General features: G+C 50.0%; 2 non-coding genes across 2 annotated transcripts; both read right to left on the bottom strand.

Moving 5' to 3' along the window:
* Positions 1-74, bottom strand: TRNAN-GUU. Its single transcript has one exon. It is a non-coding gene; the product is annotated as a tRNA-Asn (tRNA).
* A 7102-nt stretch (positions 75-7176) lies between these two features.
* TRNAS-AGA lies at positions 7177-7258 on the bottom strand. The gene has a single exon. It is a non-coding gene; the product is annotated as a tRNA-Ser (tRNA).
* Between the last annotated feature and the right edge of the window lie 519 nt (positions 7259-7777).

The raw sequence follows: 7777 nt of genomic DNA, 5'->3' as shown, positions 1-7777 counted from the left end.
CGTCCCTGGGTGGGCTCGAACCACCATCCTTTCGGTTAACAGCCGAACGCGCTGACCCATTGCGCCACAGAGACATAGAGGGGCAAGGCTGTATTGAGCACAAAAGCCCGGAATCAGCTCAGGGTACGGTATAGCACATGCATGCAGTGGTTAGCCAAGCAACAGCAAGGAACTGGACTGCTATGGAAGGAAAGTTCTGTGGGAAGGAACCGAAAAGAGCACCGGGGCTGTGGTACAGCGCTCGCATACGCTTTCTTTGGCCTGTTTTGCTGGAAGAGTTAGCAGAGCGAGATTGTTAGTCACAGGTCAGTGGGTGGGTTTATGCAAATCCTGGACTCTTGGACAGGGGCCAGGGGGGCACACGACTTCTGTGGCCCATGCACCACCTCTGCAACTAACATTTGCTACCTCACTCCCTAACAACACACCTTTTACCTCTCAGGGCCAAAATACACCGTGAAAGAGATCTAACGGCATAAGCTTAGGGTACGTCTACACTACGGGACTATTCCGAATTTGCATAAACCGGTTTTGTAAAACAGATTTTATAAAATCGAGTGCGCGCGGCCACACTAAACACATTAAATCGGTGGTGTGCGTCCATGGTCCGAGGCTAGCGTCGATTTCTGGAGCGTTGCACTGTGGGTAGCTATCCCGTAGCTATCCCATAGTTCCCGCAGCCTCCCCCGCCCCTTGGCATTTCCGGGTTGAGATCCCAGTGCCTGATGGGGCAAAAATCATTTTCGCGGGTGGTTCTGGGTACAGCCTCACCCCTCCCTCCCTCCCTGAAAGCATCAGACAACCGTTTCGCGCCTTTTTTTGCTTGGTGAACTGTGCAGACGCCATAGCACAGCAAGCATGGACCCTGCTCAGCTCAATACCGCAATCGTGGATGTTTTAAACAGCTCGCGCACTCTCGTGCAGTATATTCTGAACCAGGACCTTCGAACCGAGGCGAGTAAGAGGCGGATACGGCAGCGCGGCGATGACAGTGATGAGGACATAGACACAGAATTATCTCAAACCGCGGGCCCCTGCGCTTTGGAGATCCGGATGGTAATGGGGCAGATTCTATCCATTGAACGCCGATTTTGGGCCCGGGAAACAAGCACTGACTGGTGGGACCGCATTGTGTTGCAGGTGTGGGACGATTCCCAGTGGCTGCGAAACTTTCGCATGCGTAAGGGCACTTTCATGGAACTTTGTGACTTGCTTGCCCCTGCCCTGAAACGCCATAATACCAAGATGAGAGCAGCCCTCACAGTAGAGAAGCAAGTGGCGATAGCCCTGTGGAAGCTTGCAACGCCAGACAGCTACCGGTCAGTCGGGAATCAATTTGGAGTTGGAAAATCTACTGTGGGGGCTGCTGTGATGCAAGTAGCCAAAGCAATCACTAAGCTGCTGCTACGAAAGGTTGTGACTCTGGGAAACGTGCAGGCCATAGTGGATGGCTTTGCTGCACTGGGATTCCCTAACTGTGGGGGGGCGATAGATGGAACCCATATCCCTATCTTGGCACCGCAGCACCAGGGCACCCAGTACGTAAACCGGAAGGGGTACTTTTCAATGGTGCTGCAAGCACTGCTGGATCACAAGGGACGTTTCACAAACATCCACGTGGGATGGCCAGGGAGGGTTCATGACGCTCGCGTATTCAGAAGCACTACTCTGTTTAAACGGCTGCAGCAAGGGACTTACTTCCCAGACCAGAAAATAACAGTTGGGGATGTTGAAATGCCTGTCGTTATCCTGGGGACCCAGCCTACCCTTGATGCCATGGCTCATGAAGCCATACACAGGCAGCCTGGACAGTGGTCAGGATCTGTTCAATTACAGGCTGAGCAAGTGCAGAATGGTGGTGGAATGTGCATTTGGCCGTTTAAAGGCGCGCTGGCGCACATTAATGACTCGCTCAGACCTCAGCCAAACCAATGTCCCCTGTGTTATTGCTGCTTGCTGTATTCTCCACAATCTCTGTGAGAGTAAGGGGGAGACCTTTATGGCAGGGTGGGAGGCTGAGGCAAATCACCTGGCCGCTGATTACGCGCAGCCAGACACCAGGGAGATTAGAAGAGCATACCAGGAAGCGGTGCGCATCAGAGAAGCTTTGAAAACGAGCTTCATCAATGGCCAGGGTACAGTGTGACTGCTGTGTTTGTTGATGAACACCCAACCCCCTTGACTGACTCAGTCCCTGTAAGCAACTCCCCCTCCCCCTTCGAGTACAGCTTACTTATGCAAATAAAGTCACTCTCGTTTAAAAAGCATGAATTCTTTATTGATTCATTATAAAAAGAGGGAGAGAAGTAAGGGTGTGCTTTGGGAGGAGGATAGGAGGAATGGAGAAGGCCATTAAAAAAAAATTCAGAGTAACGACATCCTTCTGGTTGGGCTGTCCACGGGGGTGGAGTGGGCGGGTGCACGGAGCCTCCCCCCACGCGTTCTTACACGTCTGGGTGAGGAGGCTAAGGAACATGGTGAGGGGGGAGGGTGGTTATACAGGGGCTGCAGCGGCACTCTGTGATCCTGCTGCCGTTCCTGAAGCTCCACAAGACGCCGGAACATGTCAGTTTGATCACGTAGCAGCCCCAGAGTTGCATCCCGCCACCGCTGATCTTCCTGCCGCAACAACTGATTTTCCTGCCGGTCTTCCTGCCGCCACCTCTCATCTCGGTTGTCCCTCCTGTCCTCACGTTCACTGGCCTCTTTCCTGTAATTTGAAACCACGTCCTTCCACTCATTCAGATGAGCTCTTTCATTGCGTGTAACTTCCATAATATCCGAGAACATCTCATCTCGCGTCTTCTTTTTCCTCCCCCTTATCTGTGCTAGCCTTTGGGATGGAGGAGGGATGGTTGAAAAATTTGCAGCTGCATGAGGGAGATAAATATTTAGAAAGATACATTTTACAGAACAATGGTTATACTGTTTCACAGTGAACATCACTATTCACCTAGCACATGTGATTTCCCTACAAGGTCGCATTTTTCATCTTAATAGTGAGTGCTTGCAGCTCTGGAGTTACAGATCTCACAGACACAGGTCCAGGCATCAGAATTCAGCTTGCATGCGGCCATGGTAAGCCACTGTCTCAGTGATTTACCCCTCCCCCCCAACGCATGGCTAATACCACACTAGCTCCCTGCTAATCAACAACCTTCCCCCTCCCTGCCACCCACTGCGTGTCTGGTAGCTTGGGGAAGATCGCCGGTGACCAAACAGAAAAGATCATCGGCATTTCACTCCTCTCCTCCCCCCGCTTCGCTACGTGCAGGAAAGTGTTTTTTTTTAAGCTGCTGCATTCCATGAACCCAGTAGAAAAATGGCCACCCCCCTTACTTAAATTCCTGATTTTTAACCAGGTTATCCTGAACGATATCACTTTGCTGAGGATAACAGAACAAGATAAAGAGCGGATGCTTCTTGAATGCCAGCAGTCACCAGGACCATACGCTGCTATGCTTTGCCACGCAATGATACCTGATTACTTGCTACATGCATGGCATGGTAAAGTGTCCTACCATGGTGGCCGGAACAAGGATGCCTTGCCCAGAAATCTTCTGCAAAGGCTTCTGGAGTACCTACAGGAGCGCTTCATCGAGATGTCCCTGGAGGATTTCCTCTCAATCCCCGGACATGTTAACAAACTTTTCTAAGTAACTATACTGTCTGCGAATGCATCCCAAGTCCTCAGGGCAAATCAATCATTAAAAAAGGCTTGCTTAAAAAACAATGTTTGCTATTTGCAAAGGTACACTCACCAGAGCTCCCTTCCATGGTGTCATTGTCTGGAATAGTTGCTTGGGAGGGCTGGGAGGAGGGTAATTCCATCAGGGTAATAAAAAGCTCCTGGCTGCTGTGGGTCACGGAGTGCTGTGTGCTCTCTGCTAGGTCTTCCTCTTCTTCTTCATCTTCATCTTCCCCGTCTGCATAATCCTCAGACATGGCAGAGATTACAACCCCCACCTCGGAATCCACGGTCAGGGGTGGGGTACTTGTGGCGCAGCCCCCTAAAATTGCATGCAGCTCAGCATAGAAGCGGCATGTTTTTCGACCTGCCCCGGACCTTCCGTTTGCTTCTTTGGTTTTCTGGTAGGCTTGTCTGAGCTCCTTAACTTTCACTCTGCACTGCACTGAGTCCCTGCAGTGGCCTTTATCCGTCATAGCCTTAGAAATTCTTTCAAATACTTTTTCATTTAGTCTTTTGGAACGCAGTTCTGTTAGCACTGAATCCTCTCCCCATATAGCGATCAGATCCAGTACCTCCCGAGCGGTCCATGCTGGGGCTCTTTTTCGATTCTCAGGAGACTGCATTGTTAACTGTGCTGATGAGATGTGCGTGGTCACCTGTGATGATGAGCTCTCCACGCTGGGGAAGCAGGAAATGAATTTCAAAAGTTCGCGGGGCTTTTCCTGTCTACCTGGCCAGTGCATCCGCGAGTTGAGAATGCTGTCCAGAGCAGTCAGTGGTGCACTGTGGGATACCACCCGGAGGCCAATACCGTCGATTTGCGGCCACACTAACCCTTTCGGATATGTTAATCCCGATATTAGCGCTACTCCTCTCGTCGGGGAGGAGTACAGAAACCGATTTAAAGGGCCATTAAAATTGATATAAGGTGCCTCCTAGTGTGGACGGTTGTGGCATTAAAACGGTTTTACGCTCCTAAAACCGATTTAAACGCCTAGTGTAAACCAGGGTACGTCTACACTACGGGATTATTCCGAATTTACATAAACCGGTTTAACAAAACAGATTGTATAAAATCGAGTGTGCGTGGCCACACTAAACACATTAAATCGGTTGTGTCCGTCCATGGTCCGAGGCTAGCGTCGATTTCTGGAGCATTGCACTGTGGGTAGCTATTCCGTAGCTATCCCATAGTTCCCGCAGCCTCCCCCCCCTTTTGAATTTCCGGGTTGAGATCCCAGTGCCTGATGCGGCAAAAATCATTGTCGCGGGTGGTTCTGGGTAAATGTCGTCAGTCACTCCTTCCGCTGGGAAAGCAACGGCAGACAAGCATTTCGTGCCTTTTTTTCCCTGGATTGCCCTGGAAGATGCCATAGCATGGCAATCATGGAGCCTGTTTCGCCTTTTGTGACTGTCACCGTATGTGTACTAGATGCCGCTCACAGAGGCGATTCAGCAGTGCTACACAGCTGTATGCTTTTGCTTTTGCATGATAGCAGAGTTGGTTATCAGCCATATTGTACCATCTACCATACCATAAATTGGTAATAAGATGGGCATGGCTACCAGTCCTTTTGCACTGTTCCGTTTGCTGCTGTCATAAGTGCCCCTGGCTGCTCTTAGTCAGGGGTGCAAAAGCCAAAATTGGGAATGACTCCCTGAGTCAATCCCTTCTTTTTGGTATCTAAAAATAGAATCAGTCCTGCCTAGAATATGGGCAAGTGTACTAGAGAACCACTGTACCATAGAACCAGAGAGCACAGCTGCTCTGTGTCAGATCCTGCATAGATTATGAGCTGTATGCTATTCACAGGGGGTGCTCCTGCAACAACCCCACCTGTTCATTCCATTCTTCCCCAGCCTTCCTGGGCTACCATAGCATTGTCCCCCCACTTGTGTGATGAAGTAATAAAGAATGCAGGAATACGTGTTAGTGACAAATGAGTGGAAGGCAGCCTCCAGTTGCTATGATAGTCCACATAGGACATTAAGGAGTGTGGAGGAGAGGAGCCCAGCATCCTGCTGCTAGTCCAGGGGCAATTGAATCTTTTCTTTACACATGAAGGGTGGGGGCTGATGAAGCTCAGCCCCCTGTTGCTATGATGATGATGGTTATCAGCCATATTGTACCATCTACCAGGAAAAATTAGGACCAGGCACCCTTGATTGACCTAACAGATGCTGGTCATCATGGTTACCAGTCCTTTTGCACTGCCCCATGTGCCAATAGGCTGATGACGAGGACAGATACCAGTCGTATTGTACCATCAGCCAGCCATAGCGTGGGGGGAGCAAGGATGTTGGTGTTGAGTGCTGCACCATCGCGTCTATCTGCAGCATTCAATAAAGATAGGGTGACATGTAAAAGAGTCAAGAGAGGATTGTTTTCCCTTTCACTTCTGGGGGTGGGTGGGGGGGGTGCGTAAATTGCCTAGCTATGCCCTGACCCACCGCAGACACTGTTTTTGACCCTAGAAGCATTTGGAGCTCAGCCAAGAATGTAAATGCTTTTCAGAGACTGCAGGAACTGTGGGATAGCTTGAGTCCTCCAGTCCATGAGCGTCCATTTGATTCTTTGGCTTTCCGTTACGCTTGCCACGCAGCAGCGCGCTGAGTCCCTGCTATGGCATCTGTCTGGAGATATTTAAAAAATGATTTTGAATTTCATCTTCTATAACGGAGCGCTGATAGACCAGATTTGCCTGCCCTTACAGCGATCACGTCCGCATGGTCCATGCGGGAGCTCTTTCTTTATTTTGATTTTTAACTGCATCACCACCCGTGCTGATCGGAGCTCCACGCTGGGCAAACAGGAAATATTCAAAAGTTCGCGGGGCTTTTCCTGTCTACCTGGCCACTGCATTCGAGTTCAGATTGCTGTCCAGAGCAGTCAGTGGTGCACTGTGGGATACCGCCCGGAGGCCAATACCGTCGATCTGCGGCCACACTAACGCCAATCCGATATGTTAATACCGATATTAGCCCTACTCCTCTCGTTAGGGAGGAGTACAGAAACCGGTTTAAAGAGCCCTTTATACCGATATAAAGGGCCTCTTAGTGTGGACGGTTGTGGCGTTAAATCGGTTTTACGCGCCTAAAACCGGTTTAAACGCGTAGTGTAGACCAGGCTTCACAGGTCAGTGCCTGCATTGAAATACCAAGAGGGATCTAAGGGCTGGTGTACGCTGGGCACTGAACTGGTAGAGTGACGTCTCTCACGGTGTGAAAAACCCCCACCCCAAACCCATAGAGTTAAGGTGACCTAAGCCCTGGTTAGATAGTGCTAAAGAAGAGGAAGAATTGTTTTGGCCATGTAGCTATTACAGGGATGGGAAAACCCCTCCAGTCACTGTTTACTCCAAAGTGCTATAGCAGTGCCACAGCAGCGTTTTAAGTGTAGACAGAGTGAAACTAGATCTGGCTACAGTTCGCACTGTTGATGCTCAGGTACTAAGAGTGCAATAATAGCAACAGCTCAGTGTTTGCGTAGTTGGCAGGATTCGAACCTGCGCAGGGAAACCCCAATGGATTTCTAGTCCATCGCCTTAACCACTCGGCCACAACTACTTGTTATACATGCATTTTACTACATGGTGATTCTGGTCTCACTGAATTGTCACTTCAAATTTTTTGCTCAGACCAGCTTCCCCAGCACACTCATGGCTGCATTAGTGTAAGTGTGTCCTTGGCTGAACAGCGAGAATTCCTGCCCATTTCCCTTCCGGCTGGAGCAGGACGAGAGTATGTTTGTGTTAATAGCATTGCTGTAGATTGTTGTTCATTACCCACTCTGACAATTCAGACAGTCCCTTTCCCATTCAAATCTCCAGCACATCGTTCCAATAGCAGGGGGCAGGATTTCTCTGGGGCACTGAGGGCTGGTGCATGAATTCAGTCTTGCATTCCACCCTTGATGTTTCATAGACTAACAACAGCAGCAGAAAGAAAGAGCCGAGCCAATATCTCCCTGGCAGGGATGCAGGTGCCACGTCCCCTCTGTCTGACCATAGCCATTGCAGGAGAGAAGGGTTCACTGGAATCGAATGCCCTGGCTCAGACCAGAGACACAGAGAGGTTTTGCTGTTC

This window comes from Mauremys reevesii, linkage group 12, assembly GCF_016161935.1.
Source record: "Mauremys reevesii isolate NIE-2019 linkage group 12, ASM1616193v1, whole genome shotgun sequence".
NCBI lineage: Eukaryota > Metazoa > Chordata > Testudines > Geoemydidae > Mauremys > Mauremys reevesii.
The sequence above is the reverse complement of the archived record's forward strand: the minus strand, read 5'-3'. Positions and strand labels throughout refer to the sequence as shown.